We start from the raw sequence: 13,110 nt of genomic DNA on the forward strand, positions 1-13,110 counted from the left end.
TTCAGTTTTTTTATTCTCATGAGGTTTTTGTTGGACTTTTTCATTGTTCCCACTGACAGTTGTTCACATTTAATCTTTCATAGTGTGGGTGTTATAGCTTGCAGCCCTTTGTGAGTGTAACTAGGATTTTTCATTTGGAGTGTATATATTTAACCTCTGACTCATATAAATAAACGGACTCATATCCCAGAAAACCCAAGAAAACCACATTCCTAGCCTTTCGCTTTTATGTGGTTGCGTGAAAAATTACCACGTCCACTCTTCCATATCTTCTCCTTGTAATTTTGATAATCTATGCATTTTATTTTGATCTAGCGTTAAGTCATTGTAAGCACTCCTGGATAAACAGCTGAAATGTATCAGTGCAGAGAAAAACACAAAGCATCAACTTCTTTGTGACTTGAGATGTGAGGAGCCTCACGGTTTATATGGACTGACTATAAGGGCTGCTGCTCTGTAATTGGCTGATCTTTGGGCTGTGCCTGATGACCAGTGACCACTGGGTGGACCCGAGGCCAGGATTATGTCCTCTCCTTTCCTCTCACGGACATCCTCATGGAGCATTAATGTTGTTTGGTACATTTGCGGTTATGCTGTGCCTCAAACATGTTTTTCTCATCTTTGATGTTGACCAACAACCATAAGCAACCAAAAGGTAAAAATATACAGACACAAGTACAAACACACCTTCTTCTACCTAAATTAAGAAACCAATTTGGTGCATTTAAATTCTATATATATGATCTACTTTTCTTACTTGATGCACTTGGATCCCCCTCTCAATGTATAAGAACTTCATACATGTAGCTCATGTTCATGTGAATGTAACACTCTTGTAATCTGGAGTTCAGTGCATGAATAGGCGGGGGCTCTGGGTCACTGTAGGGTACTCTGGGTCACTGCAGGGTGCTCTAGGTCACTGCAGGGTGCTCTGGGGTTCCGGCTAGATGGATATTTTACACATGAGAGGAAATGGATTGGATGCACTAAAGAACAGTTATGAAACAAAGTATGGTGGGTTATCCAGACATTGGTCTCCTATTATAAATACCCATGCCACCACAGAGGGAAAACAAGAACATTTTCTTCTTGTGCTTTTCTAAATTTAAGACAAAATGTCGACTGTCTGGACTGTAGGATAATTGTTTACATGCTAACATAGTTTTGTTTTATATGGACCAAGAAAGTAATGATGAGCTGCATAGGAAACTTTTTGCCTATGCTATAGAAAATGGTTCATCCTTATGCTCTGTGTGGGGTCCTGGAGACCCCAAAAACTTGAAAGAAAATCATATTTAACATTGTTTTATCGGTTTTGTAGTTCATGGCTATTCCTAATTTAATGAAAATTGCTAATGAACATGATTTTTAACTCAGAAAATTATGCATTACTTCTGTTTGGGCTCCAGCTGTATAACTTTGTTAAATACATATCTCTATACCTGCGACTGCATGGTTCTCACAGTATTTTTAATGCAACTTTAGCCTCCTGAATTGTAATAATTGTGTTTTATGTTTGCGTATTTTATCACCTTCATCAAATGTGCAGGGTGACTATGTGACAAAGCAGGGAAAGTCTTACTTCTCTACTTTTCTTCACATTAGGTTTTAATAAGATAAGAAAAAAAGAGAAAGATATTCAAAAGAACCAATGTTTGATTTGCAATAGAAGACAGGTCTGTGGGACCCTAAAAGGGAATGTCAACAACATACAATGGTTAAAACGTGCTGGTTTAATATTCAATACCTTTAAGTTCATTATTTGTTTAACATCATAAAAATACATGAAGATATATATTCCACGTGTTGGCACCAAGTCTAAAAAAGACTATGAAGGAAATACTGTCTCAGGATTATGGAAATTGCATCAGGTATCGAACTAAATAAAGCCTACGGGAAAAATGAATACACAATGCTTCTCTGTGTATCATCATATTTATGGTCAAAGCCACAAATTACGGTATCATATCCCTTATGACGCATTTTTCAGTCTCTTAGTGGTTGCAGAGACACAAGGAGAATCTTAATTTGCGACCCTTTTGGTAGCAATAATGGTAAGGTAGCAGAAAACCTAAATGATTGAACTTTAATTTCAACTTTCCCCCGCAAAACTAATTCTATAGATAGCAGAACAAGTATGGGAATAAATAGCTGAAGAGGATGATCAAAACATATCTTTTTTTAACTCCTAAGGCAACGCTCTCATTTTCATGGCTTGCTACCTTGGGGTTTGGCAGAATGCCACTGGGAGAATTGGCCCACTGGAGACACAGAGGGCAGAGACCGTAACCACAGAGACACCCACTCTGCCCTGCTGCACGGAGGCCTGGGTTATATACATCATATGGTATAGAGAGACATGTCACCATGTCTGCAGGGCTGATATTGTTCACTGTCTCCTTCAGTGCTCAAAACAGTTCTCTTGACTGAGCTTTTTGAAGAAGATATGATATATTTGTATTTGTAAACATCTGCCACTTTCAGAATAATTATCCTTACTGCAAAAAATATAATTTCCAGATAATTAGTTTCCCTAAAAGGTAAATTATAATATTACAAATATGGTTAAAGTGATTAGGGACCAAAATTGTCAAGGGAAAGGGGTGGTCAGAAAAGTATTCATATTTTTAACACAGCCTTAATCACCTAGGGGCGTGACAATAAAAACATCACGAAAATACTAAATACTCGCCTGAGAATATTTTATGCCTAGGGCTTTTATTGTGAAAGGTAAGAACGGCAGGAGTGGATCTGGTATGCTCTTCCTTTGTCAAGGTTGAAAGGAGTATTAAAGATGGCCATCTTGTTTTGAACTACCAAGCCTCCACTGTGTTGTTTCATAAATACAGGCGCAACTCAACCCGTTCCACACAACGTGAATGGTTGATGCCTTTATTCGCTATGCGAAATTGTTAGGTCCGTTTGGTGATTCCAAAAGCTTCTATTCTTGCGAGGAACTTGCCAGAAATCTCACATAAATATCACATGCACACACATGTATATGGAAACACTTCTTTCTCCAGCCTGAAGTCAACCATAAATAGATATATTCTTAAACAAATTTAGTAGAATTAACTTAATCATCTGTACTGCGAGCGACTTAATGACTACATTTTGGATGAAAAATGAGAGTTCATTTTTGGAAAGTTTGAGGCTTTTTGGCAGACCTATGTGTTGACGCTGCTCTTTTCTAATGGGTGAATTTCAGGTGGAGAGTTGATGCTCAGCCCAAGGGGTCTAGTTGTGGTTGTCCACCTGTTTGTTTTTTTTATCTGGAAGCTTGTGTCTCATTTCCAGGTCTAGCACCTTTCATCTCTGGACAATTTTGACGTTGGGGAGGAAACGGCTATCTGGCAGTGTTTTGCTTCGTTGTTCCACACCCATTCATACAAATAAACTCCATTATCCACATGATGTACAGTTTAGTTGCACAACATGATATGAAACAAAAAAGATCAAATCAACTTTCCTTAAGAAGTAATTTCATACCACTACACAGTGAAAACACATAAGTCAATGAATCCTACTTACAAACGGGCCTAATTTAGATTTTTGCTCATGTACATCTTAATTTGAAGCATCCTGTTGCTTATATTTAAAGAGGGCTATTGAGCAATCTGCAGGTGATCAATATAGCAGCATAAAAATGGCTTCATTATCTGTCCCATGTAAAACAAACATAATTAAAGATCTGACAACAGGAGGGGCGTGAGTTCTTTACAAGGTCCTCAATAGTTCCTGAGCTTCATCTGGGAGACTGTGCCTCATGTGATGTTTGACATCACTGATTACAGAGCATATGCCACATTACGTTACTGTTACTCTACCCTGGGAAAGTTCAGAACGTGGGATGACGCATAATTAGACATTTAGCACCAATGTTCACCACAGATGAACACACCCTTGACTACAACAGATAGGCCAGGGAGTTAAAAATGTCCCAGCACCCCCTGATATCAGCCGCAGGAGTCAAAAACGCCCTCCCTCTGCTATCTAGGACTGAACTTACTGTAACCTATACAATAAAGGAATGAAATCCACCAACCCAACTAACCTCGAAAGGCTGCAAAAAAGGCCTCATTCAATCTTTGAACCGAAGCTACTGCAACAGGAATCTCAAGTAATCTGTACTTTAGAGCAGAAAAAAATCCCATGAGCTATCGTAAACTTATATATAGCAATCAAATCTCCAATCAGAGCTCAGACAAATTAGAGGTATATCGTGTTTTAGCATAGAATTACAATTCTATTTGTACAGATCGAATCTCTCTGGAAGCATCGAACGAAGGATATTTCAAGGCTTTCATTAAGACTTTCATGAACCCCAATTACCACGGAGTGCAGAAGAATGGAATGAATCTCAGCTGACGTGAAGCTGCACGACATCTCTGCACTTTGTGGTTTCACCAACACATACCCATACTTGAGGGTATTTCAAGAGTTACCGAGCATCATTTTGCATCTATAAAAACAATTCCAAAAGAGTACAAGATGTTCTCTGACCAAGAAGTACTCAAGAAAAGCAAATGTTTATTCTTAAATGAAATGGTCACATTTTCCTTAATTTTTATTTTAGCTGTTAACTTGGTACCAGTTACCATGTTTTCAGGTCTTGGGAAGCATTACTGCATATGTGACAAAAGTTGTATCAAGCCTTTTATGGCTCAAGAGTGAGCTGCGCATAGTTTGATAAATTTCCTCAAGTGATGTCACTTGAGTCAGCACCGGTTGAAGCTGAAAACTACAAGTTTGAAAAGGAAATAAATGGTGACCAGACCCCTGTAGACCTTTCATCATCTCTGCTTGAGATAATTGCTTGAATGAACTGCTATACTAGCATGACACACCTGAATCTCTGAATTCAGGTGTGTTATGCAAACTCTGCAGTTGAGTTGCATTGTGGGTAATGTAGGGGACAGGTTTTGTTAAGGAAAAGGGATGAGGAATAAATGCTGATATGTCTGGTTCTGCTGCATTAATTTTGATCCTGTCCAACGGGAGTTCAGCAATGAGAACCAATTGACTAAACTACCTCACTGTACATAAAGTACCTCAACCAGTTAAACAGTAAAATGCCACTTACACATTGATGCATCAATATTAATCATAAATTCAATCATTAATTAAGCATCAGTCATATAACAATATATCAGTCATGTTATATTTTTCTGCAGAACAAGTACTTTTACTTTTCATATTAAGTATTTTGCAAATAATACTTTTTCCAATGTTGTACTGGTATTTTTTTTTCCCATTTTTACGTTGTTTAGTCTTGCCTACCTCTGAGACACCAGCTCTACCCATGATGGATAAATGATGCATTTAGCCAGCTTTCAGCATATGTTCAAACCCTGTGGGTCCAGACACAGCAGCAAATCAAAGAGCAGTCATCATTGTGGTGACAGCACCGTGAATCACAGCGTCCTAAATAAAGCTCTCTAGCTTTCCATTGTCTAAACACCAAACCAACTCCAAGCTCTATAACATAACATTTCGTATGCCTAACATGTTGCTTAATGAAGCAACAAAACCATGGCAACAGCCACTATTATGTATGAGTCAACCAGAATAAGCATGTTTGTTAAACCTATAAAAACTTGGGAAAACCAGATTTTTATAAATGTATTAAAAAGAGAAAAGAAATGAAAGTATTCAGATCCTTTGCTGTGACACTTGAAATCTAACTCAGGTGCCTCCCATTTCTCTTGATTATCCTTGAGACGTTTCTATGCCTTGATTGGAGTGCACCTGTCATTAATTTAGACTGATTGGACATTATTTGAAAAGGTACACACCTGTCTATATAAGGTCTCACAGATGACAAACAATATCTGTGCAAAAACCAAGCCATGAGGTTGAAGGAGCTGTCTGCAGAGCTCAGAGACAGGGTTGTGTGGTGGCATAGATTTGGGGAAAGTCACATTTAAGGTTCCCAAGAACACAAGCCCTCCATAATTCTTAATGGAAGGAGTTTAGAACAACTCCTCTTAGACACCCAGTCAAACAGAGCAGTCGGTGACCAAGAACCTGATGGCTGAGCTCACAGATTTTGTTTGGAGATGGGAGAAAGTTTCCTCAGTGAAATATTGATGAAAGTATGCTTGAGTTTGCAAAAAAGCACATCAATGCATCTTAATACCTTCTGAATGCACTGTAAATCACCTAACTTCAAGTGTGTGCATGGATATCATATACTGGGCACTTGCACATATAACTACAGCCTGTTTATAGAGAAAAATATAAATTAATTTATTTCATGAAAATCATGAATAAAAAAAGAAACACTTTGTGGTTTGAAAAGGCTGAAAATACCTTCCAGCTGTCTGTTTTGGAAACGTGTTAGACAAGGTGTGTCTGTGCACCTATATGTGATTGCACAAACTGCACTGTTTTTTTTTTTTTCTTTCTTATCCTCGGGTGATTGCTGACATTAACAGTTTATTGCATTTCATCACAGAGCAGAAAGCTTAAATTGTCTGGAGGAGCTCAGCTCTCTGGCTCTCTGTACAGACTGGAGAAGAAGTCTGATTTCCACAAGCTGGAGCTTATAAGCTCTCAGTTGATGTCAAACTGGAAAGACTGGAGAGAGTGGGTTTTAGGACTGGGCTTGTTACTCCCAATAACAGCTCCCCAACTTATAATGTCAGGTTTTGGCACGTTTCCGACCTTTAATTTGGAGAGGGTGTTTCACAGTCACAAAACTTTAGAGAGATAATAGCGGGTGAAAGTATAGCTTACAGTAGCGTGTGTACAGGCATGGAGTATAATTAGCTTAATTTCAATGAAGCTAACCACTTCGTCTGTGCGGGATAGATTGGATCAAACTCTGCAATCAACAGAGGGGCTCCTCACTGTGTATAAAGTGAAAGTGACGAGCTTTGAAAGGAGAGTGCAAACATGAAACTCATTTATGTTTGAAATCTCTGATTTTGCATCTGTTAGTAAAGGTATGCAATTTACACTGACTTAACAAAGCAACAGAGGAGAACGCTCTGTCATTAGAAATGCAACATAATACCTGACTAAAAACATTTTGCATGAGTGAAATCCCATATTAACCATGACCTCAAAGTTTGGGTCAACAAAAATGCCTTGCTCCGCTTAATATTTTTGATTAAATCAGCATCAGTTGAAAGAAAAACCCTCATGTGTATATTGTAGTTTTAGGAAGATTCCTCCCCCTTTTAGGAATACTTGCTATGTGACCTTCGGCCTTTATTGAAACCAAAAAATATTGTGTGACATTCACTGGGAGGCACTGCCAGTCTTAACAATAATTGTTGCAACTCAAAAGTTAAAATCTCCAAGAAAAGTTTGAGAGGTTTTAGTAGAGACTGGTTAAGGTGGAATCTTCAAATTTGTCATTTGGGTACCATCTGTGGCATTTCGAATGTTCTATCAATCAGACCTCTATGTTCCCATTCAAAGAAAACAATTACCATTGGTCTGTTTGAACTAGCTGCAAGTTCAGTGAGTTTTGGGGTCATGTAAAAGTGTGTTTTATTCTCTGTGATTTCTTCGTCTCACAACAACCTCCTCACCTCGCTCTGCAGTTTCACTCAGCTCTACATTGCTTTTTACCTTCTTCAAGCTCGTTTTTTTTGTTATCATAGCTCATCTCATCTCATATATTGGAGCAGCTTAAGAGTCAGATATTTCACTCAGAGTTGGTGGAGCGAATAGGAGAGTGACTATTCCATTCGTCATCATCAGGGAACTTAACTCTACATCAATGCTAATGTGACAAGATCTGTATCTGGTGGGTGTGTAAAAAGGCAACTGCTAAGACATTTGCGAAGACATTTATCGTATCAATTACAGGTGGGTTTTTTTCAGCTTTTTGCACGTTCCCAAAATGCCAAAAATGGGGGCGATTAATAAATGAATACAGATTTAAAGCCACTAGTATACAGTTTTAAAAAGCTTTAGCACCTTGAAGCAATGTACTCCTACCCCCATTTTTCGAGCAAGACACTGAGATGAATGAGCTTAAAGCATCATGTAGCCAATTTTAGCCCATTTTATTAAAAACAAAGATGTCACACAGTAGAACCTCGACATATTAGCTTTAAGAAGAAAATGGAACTGATGCATCTCTGTATGATAAAACAAATCATTAGTTTAAATAGAAACAGATGGCTTTGGATGAAAAAATACAAATGAACTCCGGCAACCAAAGTGGAAACAGCCTCCTGGAAATGGTTGGGTTGGCTGACCAAATGAGATGCACACAGCAGCACAGTCTGTGAGTGAGGCCTGTTTCCATCTTGGAAAACATGTTTGATCAAATTTTCTGCCCCTTTAGTAGTCACCACTTAAGAAAGCTGCTACCACTTAAACGCTACTACAGTTTCCAGACACAGTCTGAGTCCACCTGTCTGTCTGGCATAAAATGGGATTCAAGCAGCGGCTACCACCACAGTTTTATTCAACCACGAACTGTTGCAATCTGACCAGAATGTGACTAGACCAATGTAAACACAGCAGCAGAAAAAGTCCACCAGTATTAGGACTGTAATGCTCTCGTCTTTTACCACAGGACCTCAAACTTCCACATTTGGAGATTTTGTTTGAAATACAGAACTGTAAATAGCTGAGAAAAAACACCAATTGGAAACTCTTCAAAGTCTTATATGTACCATTGGACAGAAGAGTTCACCTTGTGCCATCCAGACGCGACTGTCCACCTCCAACTCTGTCAGCAGAGAGAGAGAGACATATACTTACAGGTTTTTAGATGTGCCTCAAATGCAAATCCCGTACCCTTGGAAAATGGTATTTACAGTAGCTGCATTATCCAGGAAAAAAAGGGATTCGGTACAGGAATTATAGAAGAGATTAACAGAAGCTCTTTGTTGGGAAAGAAGGTCAGAGACCCAAAATAGTCATCAGGCTTGTCCTAGAAATATCTTCCAGCAAGCTGTCATTGCAGTTAAACCTATACACGCTGCAATTTAGGGAGAGAGCTCTGGGAAGTGACATTATAGTCATTATGTTAAAAGGAAGGAATGGTTTTACATGTGGAGCATACTGGTTAAAAGGTCCAAAGTCGTGGTCACTTAAGACAGCTGCAGTGTGCACAATGACTCTCACTCTTTCTGTGTTTTAGACCACTGGGCTCTGCTCGGGACAGGTTGGTAAAACAGGCTCTCTGCAGAGAAACTGTTGGCTCATCAAAATAACAAACTCTTTGTTCTGCTTTGCAACATTGGTCACAGACCACCTGGAAGCATTTCTTTTTTTGTCATTTAATGTTGATCAACTCTAAGAAGAATGTGACTCGTGCACTTTACACACAGGAAGAAACACGCCACGCTGACATATTTATGAAGTTGTTTAAAAAAACATAATTCATCCCAGATGATACTCATGATTTTCTTTCATAAATTACATTTCCATTGTTTCATCTATGTAATGCAGTTGAGTCGCACACATCATTTAACAAAACCCAGCCAGGATTCAGCCCATTAGACGCCTCAGCCCTTATTAACACGTGCATGTTAGAAGCTAGGGGAATACAAATGTTACAAAGAGTTAGCTGCTAAAATAAGACGAGGTTTAACAGCTCATTTCATATAAACGCAGGTCCAATAGGTCCTTTGAAGATGTGCCCAATCATGAAAAAGGTTTAAATGTGTTGTAATTTCACCACATCCTGCAGAACTGCTTATACAAAAGTTCATTCACTGTGATTCTGTTACATTTCTGAGTAAATGTCCACTAAACACGACACAGCCAAATTTAGCCTATGCCCACTTTTTTACACTTTAACTTCAGATTTGTTTTGTCTAAATGTCAGGGACAGTCTCAGATGACCTGTGGTTAGACATGTTTAATGCTCTATGGTTTCCTTTATGGTGGGTGTTCAAAAGATACACTGAAGACAAGAAATGCCCAGGACACACGCTGTGTCAGACAGCTCTCCAGGTCCACAATCACCTGGATTGTGGACCTGGTATTTGCATACCATGTAAATACTATGGTCCCCTAAAACCCCTTAAACAAACGCAACAAGAAGCCAGTCAATCAACATAGAAACCTTGAATTCACTTCACTTTGTGCGTTTCTCGTGCCAATTTATTCTGGGATCTTTTGTGTCTGTGGATTACCAACAACAAACTCCAAACCATCTGCAGCGAGCCACTTTTCTGAATGATTGTCGTGATTACCTTAGTTTCAGATACAATACTTTGTAGATTTTTGGCAAAACACATGCAGAATTTGTTACATTCTCATTTATTCACATCTGAATTCAATTGAAAAACCAACAGCATAAATATGCTTTTGCCATGTACTATAATTAGTACTTTAATTAGTACTTAGTTTAATTAATAGTGCATGTGTTTAACGGATGGTTTTGATAAGTCTTTTTTTTCCACCTCATTCACAAGAGATCTTCTAGTTGAGGTGCAGTTAACTGTGACAGACATAAAACCTAAAATGGAAAAGTAAGCAATGTATAAATGCCCACATATAATGCTAGGACTACTAGCAACGAAACAGGGATGTAAACAATACAGGTTTCAAACTTTAAAGAAAACTTAAGACTTTAAACCTGCAATAATCAATTTTTTGACCACTTGGGGGCAGCAGAAACAAACTGTGAATATAACATTGACATATCATCACCATTTAGTTTGATCGGGAAAACATGGAGCTTTATTGCTGAAAAAAGATGAATGCAGCAACTGAAAATGACACTATTAGGAGCGGTGAGATTAAACCAGACAGTAAAACAATGAGCTGAAACTCCACTGATTTGTCTTTCGCTGGAGAAAGAAACCACTGAACTTCCCACAGTCAATTTCAAACTTTAAAAAAACATTAAAAAAAGACTCTCTTTATGCATTATTACGTTTACTGTCAGCTGCGCTCGGATCCAGCCTCCCGCAACCCCCCAAAAAAGCGAGTCTAGCTAATGAATGGATGTTTTTATAGATGGTAGACAGGATAATATTGTTTGTGTATATTATATAATGTGGAATGTTTCCCATTTAGACTCAGTAATGGCCACTGTTTCTGACTCCGGCCAGAGTATAAGCCCACACGTTGTCCATCAGCCAGCAAAACAAACCTCCGAACCACAAGGCAGCGAGACTCCACCCCGGCATTGTTATAGACGTATTGTACGTTAAACTCCAGCTAACTTCCTGTGGTCATGTCTTTATATACAAACATTATGAGCTAAGATATGTGAATTCTGTGGGCACAAACTAACAGTTTAGCTCCAACACCTATTTAGAGACAGACATGGCTGGAACCAAATATAGTGTACAGAAAAAACACTTGTCTTCTCTCTCCACAAGTCATTATGGTGCAGTGCTAACTATCTGCTCGAGAAGGTGAGGTGACATTGTGTACAAACATTGTTTCTTGGTTGTCACTCTGCATTTCAGGGACATTCACCCCACGCATTCTTACTGCAGTATGTGCTTAAGTCAATGTAATTATGAACTGACAAGTCAAATGTAAATCCACCTCTGCTCTAATGCAGTTTACTCTGCATTAAGAGAGCTGATGTTTTCATCCTCATGTCTTTCACAAAGACTTCTTCACACACACTGAAAGGTTTTTGGGTTTTTTTGGCATTTGTTGTGAAATGGCTGACACTGCTTGATACAGACAGTGAAACCTGAAATTCTTGCAGGCTCGATGTAGCAGATTAGTCATTATCCTTAAATACAGGACTCTACCATCTACACTTAAGACCCAAAAATCCATTAAGGTGGTTTTGTTTAACTTTGATATCTTTAAATGATCCCACAATAAACAGATACTTCTAGCAGTGTGTCATCTGTTTGACTGGATGTTTTGCAACAAGGCAAGATGATCCAGAGAAAAGGGTCAAGTTATAATGTCATGAATAACAAGAAAAGATTTTTTCCTTGCTAGAAAACAAAACAAGAATGAAAAGAATATCTATATATGTTGTTCTGACCTTTTTACCTTTTGTAGTACATTGTGTACAACTACTGTTTTGCGCCTCATAAACTGTCTGGCTGAGTTCAAGTTAAATTACTTTTTGGCTGCTGCAACTCCAAAACTCTGGTTTCCTCGACTAAAGAAAGATTAAGAACATTGTTTTGAACCAGCAGCTGAGTCAGGCCTTTCCAGAAAATAGACTTACGGTAAATGAACTATGGAAACAGAAACAATAAAATCTCACAGTCGAGATAAAGCAGCACTTGACTTGGTTGACTGGCAATAAGCTTTCTCGCTTTCTGAAGTGAGTGTGACAAATATTTCCAACTCATCAACTTAATTACATGGTAAATTTCAAGTGTTTAGACAATGGAACACTCTGAAGTAAGATTTTTAGCATTCAAGTGGTTTGTTGAACCTCAGGAAAGCGTGCATGGCAACACACTGCTTCACATTTGTGCAGCTACATGCATTCACACCTTCGGAGTTGTTGAAGGACATCCAACCAATTCTTTATCATCCATTCCCCCATTTTCCTGGCATTCAGGGGTTTCAAACTGGTGACCTCCTTGCCATTTTTCAGTTACTTTTACACTTCCGGCTCTTTTTGGGTCCATGTTTGTTTTCACGACCCTGTAATTTCTCCACCAATCACTCACAAGGGCCCCCGGCAAGTCTGCCATTCATAAAGTTTAAACTAGCTCTTAGTGGTCCGTGGAGTTTATTGAAACATTAAATTTGTATCCCAGCCGTGATGGTGTATCTTTAGCCTTGCTTGACTCACGTGTTCGGCCGGGTCCCCTTACATTAACCGCCAATTATGTTCTCCTCTTGGGTGTGGGTTGAGCCTCGGTCAGCATTGCGAAGAAACCAGAAACATCAACTCCTGGGCAGCGGAGCGAACAAAAAAAGACTAAATATGAAAACCTTTCTTTCAAAGACTGTTATCATTGTAGGGTACAAGCACAAACATCACTAACATTGCCAGTAACACTGTCCAGCAGTACTCTCCGGGGAATTAAGTGAACTCTACAGGGTTTTTTTAAGATACGAACGAAGGCCTGGACAACAAGCAGGACCTCAGAATGCCAGATTATGTTCTCTGCAGAAGTATCAGACAAAGAAATTTTGCCCTGTCACAACTTCCGTTGCTTGTTTTTATCTTTCAATCTATTTCTGTAGAGGATG

Source organism: Cebidichthys violaceus, unplaced genomic scaffold (genome assembly GCF_023349555.1).
Source record: "Cebidichthys violaceus isolate CVI_PGR_0920_01 unplaced genomic scaffold, fCebVio1.0.p SCAF_22, whole genome shotgun sequence".
Classification (NCBI taxonomy): domain Eukaryota; kingdom Metazoa; phylum Chordata; class Actinopteri; order Perciformes; family Stichaeidae; genus Cebidichthys; species Cebidichthys violaceus.